The following is a 16951-nucleotide window of genomic DNA, read 5'->3' on the forward strand; positions in this document are numbered from 1 at the left end:
GTCACAGGTTGATGGGAAGTATGAGTACCGAAAACCTGAGCTAAGGAGCATAGCAAAGACTGAGTCCTCCTTTTGTGTGTAAAGATGCTACTAGCTAGGACTAGAGGCCTCAGGGAGTATTTCTATCTCTTACCTTTAAAAGTTCACTTTGGGAACAAAGTAAATTTTTAAGTGTGGGGTGGGGAAATTCCCAAATTTTGGCTCAATTTAAAAAATTTTGTGTAAGATATTCGTGTTGGAGCTATTTTTGATTACATGATGCAAGTGTTTTGTTTGGTAAAAGCATATTGAATGGGTGAATTGCTATTTTTTAAACTCTTAGGCTTATATTTGTGACTCTTGTACTTGTCGCCTTAAATTTAAATTTGGGTTATTAGTTGGTTAAGAGTCTATGATGATCCTATTGAGTTGAGTATATGCCATGTGTGTGTGAGATTTTTGTATATTACTTGTTGCATGTGATGTGTATAACTTGTCCAATGTGTGTGTGAAGCAAAATAAATAATATGGGTTTAGGAGATGATATAGGCATTCCCTTGATAGTCTTGTTTTTGTACCTTCTTTTTGTCCTACCCCTTGTGCATTATTGTAATGACCCTTCAGGTCATTTTCCATATTTACGCTTATTTCCGCCATTTAAGCCCCTCCATAGCTTCCCCAAGTCATTTATGACTTGCTGATACTGACGGTTCGGTTACCGGATAGTTCATTTGACTTTTAGAGCCAATTCTCTATTTTGAAGTCTTTGCTGGTTTTAAATGGCCACCGGGCAAAAACTTTAGTGAAACAATCTCGAATGCAAATTCCAACTACACCAGAAGATCCAAATTATTAATTTTAAGGTAAGTTAGACCTTTGGTTCGGGTCCCAATGCACCCGAGCTCATTTCGATCTATTGGTCAAAAAGTTGGAAAATCAAAAATATGGGTGTGTGACCCTTATTTGGCCGAAACGACCTCAAATACAAAATCTGACTTCGCCAGAAGATTTGAAATATCAATTTTAGGATGACAACATATTTGGTGTGATTTTATGGCTTTTAAATCTCATTTCGATCCTCGATTTGGAAAATTGTGATTTTGGATTTTGGGGGTCAACTTTGTGAAAATGATGTTTTTCAAAAAATTTAATATCAACATTGATCCTAGAGTGTCGAATTTAGTGTGGTTACATAGTTTGTTTGCGTATATCGGACTCCGAACAAATTTCAAACAGCTCGTCGAAGTTCGTCCGGAAGGGGGGAAAAGTTGTGTAATTTTTCTGTCTTCAAATCAGTTTTGAGCTCATTTTGGTCATTTTTCATCTTTTCTCTTGAGAGTTAACCCCTAAAATAGTGTGGGAGATTAAAAGTGAAACTAGTGGAAGCTCGAAAAACTAGATTAACATCTATTTCTTAATTCTATTACGAATTTAAGGTAAGAATTTACCCTTTTCTTAATAATTTCTTAATTAATTTCCCAAAAGCCCAAAAAACTTAGGGCTTGATTTTAAACCTCAATTTCACTCATTTTCACTTGAATAATGTTTTTATCTTAGAATTACTAGTTTTTCATTAATTTAACCTTCAAAATAACTTCGATTCTTGATTTTAATTCGGATTTCAAAAATTTTATCCGATAAAGCTCAAAAATAATTTTTCTTTGATTTGAACCTTGTTGTTTACTCGATTTGACTTGGGTTTTCAACTGTAGTTTTCTAAAAATATAAAAAACATGTTTTTAAAGTAAATTTCTCATTTTGCCCTTCTTTTTTGGGAACCCATTCTAAGGGTTCATTTTGACCCCAAACCAAAAGTAGTCAATATGGATAGTGGTAGACTCGTATTGATTAGTAGATTTCTATTTTGATAGTGTGATGGAATTTTGGGATTGTGAAGTGAAGATGTACACTTGGAGAATGATTTGAGGTTTTGCGGTTCGGCCTTGAAGTAAGCTTTTGTCTACTCTTCTCCATAGATGATGTGAGATATATATTGAGTGTGAATGTGAATGTTAGGTTTGATTATGAAACAAATGACTTGGTATTGAATATTGAAGTTTGGGAATTAGATGGGAGTTTCAGACCCGTAAGGTGGAATGCTTATGATCTTTTAGAATCTTATTGCCTTCTTCCAAGAGTGGACTAATTTGTAGAATGAATATGATATGATGCTAGGTTTGGGATGTGGTTAAAGTCTTGAAATCATTGTTAGTATGATTAACCTTAGTTGGGCTAGTCTAGTGGTCTTGAAATCGTAATTTAGGTAGATTTGACTCAAATGCTCATGTTTTTAGACGAAGTTCCTATCTTAGGATTGGTTATGGCTTACTTGACATCTAAAAGTGAACTAGATACCTTAGACTAGTTTGGGGGCATAGATTGCCTAACTATGGAAATTAAGGATTAGAAGCGAGTTCGTCTGGCCCACTTAGGCCAAGACTTGTATAAGCCCTTGAGGACTTGGTTGCGGATGTTAGGCCTAGTTGAGACTAATGAACCTTATTTATGAGATTTTCTTGGTGAATTAATAAATTGTGATAACTTTTCTTAAATTATTTTTAATAGCCTATAGATATGTTAGTTCTTCTTAGATGCGGTATTGGGCCTTTAGAGACTCTATTTCCTCTTATATACGATATATAACCCTTAGAGATGATACTACTCTTAAATGATGATTGGCCTAGAGAGGTGATATTTCTTATAGTCATGATATGTGACCTATTGATATGAGATATCCTATGTGAGATATGATTATATGCTTATTGAAATCATACCTCCTTTATGCGAGATGCCTCCTATATGAGAGATGATTAGAGATATGTTATGGCTTATAAATATGATTATAGATATGAGTTTCGGATATGCATATGGGTCGAAGGGTGTGATTATGTTATTATGATTATTTCTAATGTATTATTGGGCCGAAGACCATGTTAAGATATTTGTTGGATATTTGGGAAGTTCTTATCCTTGTAAATGATGTAGTTATAGTTTTTGAATTTATATGTATGTGCGTATACACATCTCTCCGGTATAGGACAGAGGAAGATACGGCACGATGCTTATTATTCCAATGATTGAATACTGGTGATGGCATGCATAGATTTGGTACATTCATGATTATTATATCAATAATTGATGTGATTCTTTATATGATACAATGTTATGACTGTTCTTCCTAATTAAGGGTTAAGCTATGTGGTAATTAGTTACCTATTAGATGACTAAAACACTTGATGACTAGGAGTCTAATGAACTAGTTAATGAACCTTGCTTAGTTAAATTATGGTACCTAGCGATAGTTGATGCATGGTTAATGGTGATAGAGAGTTTAGCGTAGGTGAAGATTAGTTGTTACTAATGACTAAGTTTATGATGTCATTTAGTTATTAAACGAGGATTTGTCTATTAATAAGGTTAGATAATAAAAGAGGTTAGTGATAAGAGATCACTAGTTAATAATGATTAATGGATATAGGTTGATAAGTGTTTGAATGATGACAGTGGTCTTTTGCTAGATGATGACTATTGAATTAGTGATGCAATAATGAGTACTAGTTAGCTAACAATGGGTAGATAGAATATATTGATAAGATAGTATACTTATGGTGCTAAATTTATAGTTATGAGTACTTGATTTATGTTATTCTTTTACGTTAATTGATGATGATATATTGATACACAGCAAGGCCGGAGGATACTACGATGATATATTGATAACCGGCAAGGTTGAAGGATACTATAATGATATATTGATACCCGGTAAGGCCGAATGATACTATGATGATATATTGATACTCGGAAAGGACAGAGGATACTTTTGTGATAAATTGATATGCGGAAAAATTGGAAAATACTATGATGATATATTGATACTCGGAAAGGCCGAAGGATACCGTTGTGATACATTAATACTCTCCAAGGCTGGAGAATACTATGATGAGATATTGATATCCGGCAAGGCTGGAGGTTGATTATGATGATGATGGTAATGCCGATGACAACTATGATGAGTTGTGATATTGATTATGTATCTTGTATTCATTCCTGTATGCGCATCACCTATCAGCAGTATGCGCCGATGTCTATCAACTGGTATGGGACAGTTGCATAGATATGGGTGTAGAATCTGCCTTGTGTTATTGTGTGTTGATTGAACCTTCCAAGTTTGGGGCGGTGGAGGTAAGCTTATGCTCGGCTAGGTATTTGGTTGTCTAGAGTATCCAGTTATTAACACTGATAGTAATATTGTTATTATTATTATTACTATTATTACTATGTCTAACTTATGACAGATTGGTCATTGATCTAGTATTGGGATTTGAGGTATGTACTTGGCCTCTTCTATTTTATGATTGCATTATTATGTATGATTATATCATGTCCAGCCATGTGGATTAGAAACCATGAGTATGATGGTATAAAATCCTGATAGTATTCTAATGAGGTCTTAATATGAGAACATGATGATCTAGGTTATGATTTGAGATGGCCTCATGTCTATATGTATATATATATATATATATATATATATATATTTAGCTATATGAAGCTAAGCTATTATTGTATATCCGTTCCTTTGTTTGTTCTTATTGTATATTCATTTCTTTACCTTGTATATTGCTATATATCTTTGATTCGACCTTTATTTACATATTGGCTTGGGATATACTATATAACATTGACATCTATTAAATGCAGCTGGAATAGAATAGTTCACCCTTGATGTTTCCTTAGTCTTATTATGTTAGTCTCTTGAACCTAAATAAAATAGTTGTTCATTATTATCTCAATGACTTGTGATATGATTTCTGGACTCTTGGGTATGTTTTCATTCTGTTTATATGTTGTATATATCTACTTTATCTTTGGAGCTTAGTTTGGTACTCATACTATACTTCTGCAACTTGCAGATCATTGTACGAGCTATCGCCATTGACGTGTATCTCGTGTGGAGCAACCATGGGTTAGATACTTAGAGTGATCTCCTGACATTTGGAGTATTACTTATCTCTCTCTCTTATGTATTAGACTAATCTCTATGTTGCATGTAGAGGTAAGTTGTATTAGGGTAATTCTCTCGATAGTTCACTTTTGTACTCTTATTGTATCAAGAAGCTCTTATACTGATACCACCAATTTTTGGGATCCTATTATGTATTGATCTTTATGTCATTTATTCTGCATTTTTCCTTATATTATTGAGTAGTAAGTTACTAGCCGTTCTGATCTACGGGTTGGCTTGCCTACTGGTAGGTTATGGTAGGCGCCATCATGACCTGAGAAATTAGGTCGTGACAATTATCCTAGTTAACCCTCATTGAGCCTTTAGATTTTTCTTTGATAGCCTCATGAGTATCCTAATCCCCTCTTTGATAGACTATAATTTGATCCAAAAAGCTCCTAAGCGCTTTCATGAAAAATTAATTGAGAAAGAAGTTTAAGAAATAAGAAGAAAAAAGTGAATTCGATGCCCTAAGGTAATAGTTATTGATATTGATAATTTATGTAAGGTGGATGGGTGTGCTATAATTTATGCTAGAAATATTGCCATAGTTATGAAAAAGAGAAAAATTGATTCATGTGGTAATAAACTATGTCTCCACCAAGTGTTTGTGGAAATGCTTAAAAGAGAAGGGGCAAAAACAAAAGATATGGGCGGATGAAAAAGTATAATTTTGTTGTTGGAGATTGATTTTAAATATATAATGTAGTGTATTAAAGCGTTTAGAGAGGTTAGTCAGTATTCCTAAATAGTTCCTAACCGTCCCTTAGCCTACATTACAATTTGGAAAAGTCCTAATTGATCCTAAACTTTACATTCTAATATTAGTGGAGCACTACACTGAGGGAAAACTTATGGTTCATTGTGTGTAACTTGTGAATTCTTTGTGAGAGTGAGCGTAATTTGATTCTTGAACCCATTGTGTTATAAAATGCTTTTATGTGAGTGATTATGGATAACTCTCTTGTTCTGAGAGGCACTTGTTTGATGAATATGGGTGATTTGTAAGATGTCTTTGATTGAATGATAAGCATGAGTTTTCCAACTGGGTGAGTCAATTCTTGAGGCTATAATGTTTTGGAGTAGTGTTCATGAGCTTTCAATTGTGTAAATAACATGCTTAGTGTAGTAACTTGCATTTTGTGTAATCATTATAGTACTAGCTTGAGTGTCTTACATGTAGTAGAAGTGTGGAGTTTCCTCAGCTTATGATGCTTAGAGTTAAGAGCTGTTTGAGGATGAACAAGGCTTTAAGTATGGGGAGGTGATGTTGGGTGTATTTATGCGTTCTATGTTACTATTCTAGCTTATTTAGCCTTATTTTGAGGATGATTCATGTGATATATGTGTTTATAATTATATAAATAAGCATCTAAGTATCCAAGTATGTGTTTAAAACGGTTTAAAGGTGTTTTCAAACAAGTTTGGGTTTGAATGAATCATTTAGAGTTCAATCGAGAAAACTAGTGTTACTAGCTTGAGTTAGGTGCTTGTCTAGTCTATCTCGATGGATTCTAATGTGTTAAATGAGTTTCAAATTATTTAATTGTGTATTTATATATGGAACCACTTGTTTATAATGTGCAATGGTCAATTTGATCAAGCCAAGAGTCAAACCAATAAGTTAGAAATTAAAGCAAATGAAGCCTATGCTTAGCTCGTGTTTCTAGTTCTTCATCTTGGATGTTGTGTTGTTTTGAGTTCTAAATTATTGTGTTTTATGATATAGGATGCTTGGTTGATGGATTATGATGATATATGAAGGATATACAAGCTTCAAATAAAGTGAAAACAACTCAAAAAGGTTTGGAATGGATCAATAGAAACAAAATACAAAACTTGGACTCAATTTGGACACCTGGAATGTACAGGGCAAGTGAGAGTGTGTGAAGAGGAGTCTTGGTGCATGCTACACACCAAAAGACTCAGAAGGCACCCCAAACAGTGTTTCCCTGCGATTTTCCCGCGACGCATGCTCTATTTCAGTGCAATAAAGCCCGCAGTACGCCCTCCATTTCGGTGCTACTGTGCCATAGAAAATATTTTGAGAACAACTTCCAGTGGGAGCCTGTGATTAGCCCCCAATTAGCCCGCGACACGGGCTCTATTCTAGGCCTGACATGCACCAATAAGGCTTTGGCTTAGTCTTTTGTTATAAATATATCCTTAGACATGTTTTTAATCATTCTTGGATGTCTTGGAGCATTGAGGGGCTTTTATAACTTCATCTATTAGGTTTTACATTATTTCATTAGTTTTCTTTTAGATTAGAGGAGGCACTTGCAAAGGAAAGAGAGAGAAAGGGGAACTCTAGGAAATTGTAGGCTCTTGTTTCCGTCTTGCGATGACGAAGAGAAAGAAGAATGAGGGAAAATTAGCAAAATGTAGTTCGAGAAAATTGGCAAAAAGTAGTATTTGTTGTATGAAGAAGAAATCGATTTCAAATACAAAATTGGCTAATCTTCTTATTCAAACTACTATTATTAGCCATGGACAAGCAAACTTTAATCAGATAGACGTTGTTGGGACGGTGAAAGGTCGTCACCAGAAGAAGAAATCCGTGGAAAATAAAAAGGGGGCTAATTTATTCAATCAAACTATTATTAGCAATGTAGAAGATGCGACCCAAATGATTAATCACATCTCCAGAGGGAAGAGTGTTGTAGAACCGTCAAATGGTAACATAGATCAGATGGATGTTGATTGTGTAAGTGGTGATTTCTGGGTGCTGTTACTTTCTTAAAATTGAGTTTTTAGTTTTTGTTGGTTGGTGTGTGTGACAATTTCCTAGGTTATAATTAAAGATACCAATATTCAATGAAGATATTCAGACTAGCTAACAATGCCAATTTTATATATTCTTTATTATCCTTATTGGAAAAGACAACTGCGTCATTGGTTTTTCTTTAGTTCAGATTGTAGTATGATTTTGTGATTTAAAATAGTTGCATATGTTAACAATTACACTATTTTCTATCTGAGAAATTATTGGATTTGTTGATTAGGGTGTTACTAACAATTAAGTTGCACTGTGTTCGGTTGGATTTAGATTCTATTTCTAGGCTTCCTATGGCTACAAGGTATATTCTCATGTTTAATTCTCTTTAATTTTTTTTTGAAGCTGGTAACTTTAGACTATATATATATGCACAGGTATACTATAACCAAAAGTGTTGTTCCTCTATCAAAAGTGTTATATCTGACAGAAGACTTTAAGTTTAACCAAATTGATGGTGTGGCCTAGTGGTTCAATGAAGTTGGAATAAGCACCATGAGGTCTCAGGTTCAATTTCTAGAAATTCCCAGCAGAGAAAAACACTAACACTAGGTGAATTCTTCCTATATGCTCTAGTCTTAGTGGACAAAGTTATCTGGTACTTGTGGTATTTGTTATTGGTAGGAGGTGGCAGGTATCCCATAAGTTTAGTTGAGGTACGCACACGCTGGCTCGGACACCACGGTTATCCAAAAAAACCCAGTCTAGTACATCAACGATGTCTTATATTCTAGCTAAAATATCTTGCTTACACCAAAAATAAAAAAGAGCTAAGCAGTTCAGTCTAATCTTCTGTAAATGGTTCTGCATATTCTCAAATCTCTTGTTGTTCCTCTCTTTCAAAATTGTCCACCAAATGTATGTTTGGAAAATCTTCCATCTTTTCTCCTTTTCTTAAGCATTGCCATCCCTATTCCATCTGTTTAGGACTTTTTTCATGCTTCCTGGTTTCACCCAGCCGATTTCGTTTGAGCAAAGGAACATTCTCCGTAGTTGTTTAGTCCACTTGCAATGCAAGAAGAGATAGTTAATTATATCAGCTTGCTATCCACACAGGGTATATCTGGAGGCTAACTGATATTCTTTTTTGTCCAAATTTTAGTGAGTTGAGAATATTTCATTTTTCAACAACCACAAAAAGAGCAGTTTACCTTGTAGGGCACCTTAGGTTTCCATATTATCCTCTATGGCCAGTCAGTCTCCTGAGCTACAGTCTTATCGAGTTCCTTATATGTTGAATTCACTGTGAATTGACCTTTGATGTCACTCTGCTAAGCCAGCAAGTCCTTCTTCTCAATAAGATTGCTTATCTTTTGTTACATTTGTTATCTATCCTATGTCGGTGGTCCATTGGAAACAGCCTCTCTACTTCATCTGAGGTAGCGGTATGGACTGTGTACACTCTACTCTCCCCAGACCCCACTTTGTGGGAATACACTGGGTTTGTTGTTGTTGTTGTGTTTCTTTTAGATTATATCATTAATTCAACTTCTTGGATCATGATTATGACTATGAGTGGCTAAGAACTCCCTTTCCGGGGTTAAAGCTAAGAACATGAGTATTATTATTTTGGATTAAATTTATTTGATTTACTTGTCATTGTTGGTTGTTTTTTTATTCTTGTATTAACTATTTTAAGGATTAGTTACCCTTAGAATACATCAATTGTCAACCTAGTGATCACGGGAAAGGGAATAGGGAGATAGAACATGGGAATAAACAAAGTATGGTTCTTATTTCTTTATAAAATAAGGAATTTGAATTAGTATATAGGATAGAGATGTACTAAGATGCCTTAATTCAAACGTAGGATGACAACTTGAAGAACTTAATTGAATTATTACATCCCCACTCAACGATGTAGTTGTAAGGTTCAAATTAGGTAAAAGATTAGAGGTCGGGAGACCATAATCATGCAATTGACCCTACAAATCAACAACTAAGATAAGCAAGTTAACGAATGAAATTCAATAACATAGTGTGATTGTTCAAGTGCTTTAACCATGGTTTTTCTTCTATTGATTGTTCCAAGACTTTTATTTACGCATTATTTACTTTTTTTTATTTCTAATATTCAAAACTCTTGTTGGTTACCTTTGAATCAATTAAATCTAAATTGTGAACTAGAATATAATTGTTCTTAGATCAAGTCTCTGTGTGATCGATACTTGGCTTCTTGAAGGCCACTTTACTACTTGATGAAACCACATACACTTGCGTATGCACTTAGGCTCTGTCAGTTCACATCTTACTTTTGAAGGACTTTTCAGGAGGAGTTGGGTACTCGAGTGATCTCAGTACAGCGTCACCCGTAGACTGATGGCTAATCAGAGCAAAAAATCCAAGTTTTGAAGGATATGCTTTGCACATGTGTGATGGATTTTGGTGGCTAATGGGAACAACATTTAGCTTTACCAGAGTTTGCATATAATAATATTTATATGGATCCTTTTTAGACATTGTATGGTAGGCGTTATCACTCCCCAGTAAGTTGGTTTGATGTTTTAGTGGTGAGAACTTGAGGTATGGACTTGCTTCGTGAGTTATTAGATAGAGTTCGGGTCATTCAAGATAGACTTAGAGCGGGTTAGAGTAGGAAAAAGTGGTATGCTGATCGTAGATTTTGTTCCTTGAGATTTAGTGTTGGTTATCATGTTCTCCTTTGAGTTTCAGCCATGAAGGCTGTGATTAGGTTTGCGAAGAGGGTAAATCTTAGCCCTAGGTATATTGGTATATTTAGATTCTTCGGACTGTTGGTGATGTGGCTTATGAGTTGACTTTGCCGCCTGATCTATTAGTTGTTATCCAGTTTTCATGTTTCTATACTTCGTTGCGACATTCCTGATGAGTCTCAATGTATTCATTGGGATTCAGTTCAGTTAGATGAGCAGTTGTCCTTTGTTGAGGAGTCGATCTCCATTTTGGCTAGGGATGTTAGGTGGTTACGCTCTAGAGTTATCCCTGTGGTTAAGGTTTAGTGGCGACATCGACCTGTAGATGAGGCTACTTGGGAGGTTGAGTATGATATGTGTAGTTCTTATCCTTATCTCTTCATTGATCCAAGTATTTCTTTGCCTTAGTTCGAGGACGAACTAGATTTTTAGTGGTAGATGATGTAACGATCTAAAAAATTAATGAAATATGTGAAATTTGTGATTTTGTATGATTTGACTATTTTACCCCTCCTTGTAGTTGCATTATGGTATTTCTGGGGTGTGGGAGTAATTGGCATGATTTTTAATACATTTTGGTACCATTTATGCGATATTTTTGTTTTTAAAGGCTTCGAGAGCCTTATTTTAGAATTATGGGAATATCTTTTGATCTGTGTTGGATGGCTAAACGGGCTTTGGAAAAATCTCCGTAATATCGATTTTAGGCTAGGTAGATCTTTGATTCGGGTCCCTGTGCACCCGAGCTTATTTCAACCTATTGATCAATAAGTTGAAAAATTAGAAATATGGGTGTGGGATCCACATTTGGTCGAAATGACCTCAGATGGGAAATCTGACTTTGCCAGTAGATCCAAAATGTTGATTTTGGGGTGGTAACATGTTTGGTGGATTTTATGGCCTTTAAATCTCATTTCAACCCCCGGTTTGGAAAATTGTAATTTCGACTTTCGGGGATCATCTTTTTAAAACCGATGTTTTCTTGAAAATATGACTTAGTCAATGCGTCCAGAACATCAAATCTAGTGTGTTTGCGTAGTTTGTTTGCATATATCCAACTCCGAACGGATTTTGAACACCCTGTCGAAGTCCAGATTGGATCTGGTGCATAGCAGATTTTTTTTTTGCTATAGAAACAATCTTTTCCCTCTTTTTGGCCCATTTTGTTAATTTTTCATCTTGTCTCTTGGAATTTAAACCCTAAAATAGTGTGGGAGCTTAAAAATAAAGTTTGTGGGAGCTTAGGAAGCTAGATTAACACTTATTTCCTAGTTTTATTATGGATTCAAGGTAAGAATTCACCCCTTTCTTAGTAATTTTTGATGAATTTCTCGCAAAAATCTTAGGGCTTGATTCTTAACCCCAATTTCAGTCCTTTTCACTTGAATGATATTTTTATCTTATAATTACTAGTGTTTCATCAATTTAACCTTCAAAACAACTCTGATTCTTGATTTTAACCCGGATTTCAAAGATTTTACCCGGTAAAACTTAAAAATGGGTTTTCTTCAACTTGAACCTCATTTGGACTCGATTTTACTTGAGTTTTCAGCTGTAGATTTCTAAAAATATGGAAAACATGTTTTTGAAGTAAAGTTTTAATTTTGCCCTTCTTTTTTAAAAATTTATTTCATGGATTCATTTTGACCCCGAATCAAAAGTAGTCAATATGGGTGTCGTTGATTTTTTTTTGATGCGTAGATTTCATATTTATTATATTTAGCAGATTTTGATATTGTTCGTGAAAAATAAGGTCATGTAGCGAACCGATTTTGGCTTTTGAGGTAGGTTATGGCTTAAATCTTTCAGACTGGATTGGGTAGTAAATGATGGTACAAAATGCATGTTGAGGGAGGAAACTAATCACAAAAAATGGCTATCTATGTGTTTTGCTAGTGAGGATGCCTATATATGATGTAATTGTCGAAATTGAGATATTATGTGATATGTATGACTATGTGGGGTCCTATATGATGTTGATAGCCCTGAATACATGTGAATAATTATATTTTGTTGTTGAAATGTCTAATGTGGAACCATTAGTGTATTGTGATACATTCATACTTGTTGGTATATGAGACATATGACAATTCATGGATGAAACGAAAATAATGAGTGGATATTGGCTCACATAGTTATGAAAATATATCATTGTGGTTGGTTGTGAAAATGTATCATTGTGGTTGGTTGTGGAAATATATCATGTGGTTGATCATGGAATTACTCATTGTGATTGGTTGTGAGCATTACAACTCATATCATACTCATGTATGAAACATTAGACCACTGTGGCAACACCTGAGTAACACTGGCAACGCCTTTTTAAAATATTCCCCAAGGGATGTGTTGGGGAGGAGATACTGTAACACCTTATAAAACCTTTTTTAAGGGATGTGCTGGAAAAAAGATATGAGATATGTGGACTATATACGGGTTGACGAACTCTCATGGGTCTTGCATTGGGAGGCTTGCCTCCGTAGGTGTATACGGAGATTGTGCGACGATCCTAGAGGTTGTGCAACAACCTTGTGCATCATCATCATCAGCATCATCATCATCATCATATACATTGCACTTACTTTATTATGTTTATATTGTGTTATACAGCCATATTGACTTGCCATTTATGTAATTGTCTTATCTTCTTTTTCTTGTATTTGATGATTTTGTAAATACATGTTCCCCTTGTTGTACTTATATTTGATATGATGCATACTTGTGTTCTATCTGGCTATGATGTTGTAATATATGTGATATATTAGAATTGTTAATGCAAGCAGTGTGGGCTACCGTTGTGGGATATTTTCTGATTGTAGGTGACATGCCTTTAGTCTATATTTTGTATGCTTTATTTACTATTTTGCTTGGTCGGCCTATGATACCTACTGAGTACAAGTGGACGGTACTCATGCCTACGGCACCCTTTCGGTGCAGGTCCTAGCTCGAGTGCGCCTCAACTTACTTGACTCGGACGATTGTTAGAGCTTCCAAGGTAGCAGTTAGATATTCATGCATTCGGAGTTCACCTCTATCTTTCTATAGTAGTTATGTCCTTATTAGTATTCGAAGATAGAGATTATTCCTTTGTGGTCATTTTTTTTATGTATTTGACTCCTGAATTGTATTAATACTTCTTATACTATTGACACCTGATTTTGGGCATGATCGATATTTTGGATAGTCGCTTTCGCATTGTTATGATTATTTGTGTGGTTTGGATTCGTTGTAGAAGCCTTAGCTAGGGATATTTCTGTCTTTTCCTCTTTTTGTATCAGTTTGAGTGACAGGCTTACTTGTCAAGGTACCCCGTGACAAGTGTCATCATGACCCTTATTTTTGGATCGTGACAGAGAATCAATTAATGTTAGACCAAACTTCTAAAATCAACTCCTTAAGTGCATTTTGTCAAAGGTGTTTTATAAAAAATGTATTACATCAGTTATTGTTTGACCAAATTTAATATTTTTCTAATGGTACAATTTTTTTAAAGTTCTTTTTTTGTTTGAAAAAGCCTAAGTTTGACCAAGAAAAAACTTTTAAGAAATTGGGTGACAATTAATATTTATCCAAACTTCTCAAAAGTTTAACTGATGTAAATACATGAAACACAGACAAAAATAATAATTAAAAAACTACAGATTTTATGATGAATTGAAAACATACTATTAACTTTTACTATTCATCTTTAGAAATCTTTGGGTGGTATCATAAAACTCTGAAAGATAATAATATTTATATGGCAAAACTTTTATAACAAACACAATAAGAGACAAATTAGAGAAGATTATTGAGAATGGTAGTGATAATTTATTCGCGTTGTTATTATTAGTATTATTATAATAAGCAGTAGTTTGAGTTGTATATTAAACACACCACCTCCATAACAAACACTAATACTATAAGTTTAATCAAAATTTGATAACAACGTAAAATAATTGACTTCATCTAAAAAAAGTTCATCACCAGAGATTATAGGTTAAGGGAATGGATCATGAAATAAAAGATAAAAGAAAGTTTAAAACCATAGAGTTTAAGACTATGGAGGTTGAGTGATTGACGTGGCACTCCATTACTTACTAATCTACTAGCCTAATTCATATCCTCCATAAACTCTTATGTAAGTTTATGATCTCATGAAGCTAAAATTGTATCATAAAAGTTAAATCAAAAGAAGATAATTAATTACCTATAAATGAGTTGGTGATAGTAGATCAAGAGTTGAAGAGGAAACTGAGAGATAAAACATTGGGCCAGGCACCAACTCAATTTAAGTGAAGAAGGATAATAATTGGTCCATTTCATTAATGTTAATACCACATCACTTCATATGGATATAAATATTGAGAACTTGTCCTCTTGACTTGAAGCTATTATTGACTATTTGGAACTTAGGTTAGGTGGTTAACATAATTGGAGGCTTATAGAATAATACAATGGAATAAAATTATAACAGATTGACTCTTGACCTGTAATATTTGGAGGCGCCATAACCACAAACTAATTAATTAAGGAAAGTCATGGTTTCCACCTCAAACTATACACGAAAAGTCTAGGTCATACCCAAACTATCATAGTGACCTAGTACACACCTATACTATATAAAAGTGAAACTATTACCTCCCCGCAAATCCATGCCCATATTTAATGAGTGGAGTGTACTCCACTTGCCCTGCGGTGATGCCACGTGTTTAATTTAATTTTCTTATTTAATTAATGGACCCTTAAATAAACCTAACCCGACCCAACTAATTTAACCCAATTCTAACCCGACCCAACCCAAATATTTCACCCTACCCGAGCCATTCGGGTAGAATATGAATGGCCAAACCAAAAACCCAATCCGAAGAGCACTAATACAAATCAAAATTGAAAATTCATCTCTCTTTTCTTTTCATGTTTTTTAGCAAATTTCAACCTGATAAAAGATATAAACACCTAATTTTGCTGTGTTTTTCATTGTTGACAATCAAAACTCGTTTATCTCTTTTCATTTGATGTTACGATTGTTAAGAGTTGATTCGATTGATTTCAACGGAGAAGGAGGACAAGATGGAGGTCGACTCCATTTGGATGTTGTAGTCAGCAAGAGTTCGTCCATCTTCAAGCTATTTTCCAGCAAATATTATCCTCTATTGATCAGGGGGAATGACCTCCTCATCTTGAATTTTTGCTTTAACATTGTCAATGGTGACAAAAGTCTCGACCTCAAGGATGATGATCTTTTCGGTGAGGGTCTTAACAAAGATCTAAATCTGAAATACATTGAAACGCACAATTTTGTCAACTTCAATTCAAGATCAGATGAAAAAGACAACAAAACTAGTAGCACTAGGAGTCTAAGTAAGAAAAGAGAAGTGACGTTCTGCAATTCTCCTCCTATAGAAACAAATTGCCCACATAATATAACTTGCACAAGTATTCTAGAACTTGTTTAATTAGGATTCAGTGTCATCCTAGGAAACAAATTGAAGAACAAATTGCATCGAACCTCGTCCAAGTCATGATCTTCTCCTTTCTTACAAAGTCTACTCAAACTTATCTTAGACACTAAAGTATCTTGATTAAGAAAATAAGCTTTAATAGAGGTTGAACAAACACTTGAGGGAAGAAATAATTATCAAAATTTCAACAAAATTAAGACAAAAGAACTATATTTTCTCGCAATATAGCAAGAAATCAAACGATTAAAAAGATTTAATTACCAATTCTTCAAACAAATATCTTGAATTTTTATTTTGGATGACAAATTTGAGAATTAGGGTTCTTTAATTTGGAGCCCCAAATTGGCTTAAATGGAGGATATTGTTGAATATATCCATTGGGAATTATAAATTGTTACTTTTTAATATTTTTAAATATTTATTTTTTAATTTCCAAAGGCTGGGCGTGCCTATATTGAGTGTAAGAAATGCGCCTTGGCATGGGTGTCTCGGGGAGGTAATAGCTTCACTTTTATATAGTATAGGTGTGTAATAGGTCACTATGATCGTTTGGATGTGACCTATAGTTTGGATGTGACCTAGACTTTTCGTGTATAGTTTAACGTTGAAACCATGACTTTTCCCAATTAATTACTCATCATTCTCACCACAAATCTTTGTTTCGTCGTCAACAATGTCATCAAACTCTCCATCATGTGCCCAATCATGTTCACAATGAACGTCTATTCTTCTTCCTCCGATGTATGATCATCAATAATATTTAAAACCCTAAGAGATATAATGATCTAAATAATCTATACAAAAATATAAATAAGCCAATTTCCAATTACTTGTTGTATATGAGATATAATAGATAAAAAATTTCTCAATTTGCAATTACTTTCAAGAATACACGATAGTTTATCATTAAACTTCACGAACAATTCAAAAATTTAAGAAACCTTACCTCAAATCAAAAATAAATTTATCCATTCATTTATTGAGAAATGGAAAAACATTAAAACCTTCATCCTGTGACAAAAAAAAAATAGAATATGATGATGATGATGTATAAATAAGAAAAGTAGGCTAAGAACAA

The sequence above is a fragment of the Capsicum annuum genome, chromosome 10 (genome assembly GCF_002878395.1).
Source record: "Capsicum annuum cultivar UCD-10X-F1 chromosome 10, UCD10Xv1.1, whole genome shotgun sequence".
Lineage (NCBI taxonomy): Eukaryota > Viridiplantae > Streptophyta > Magnoliopsida > Solanales > Solanaceae > Capsicum > Capsicum annuum.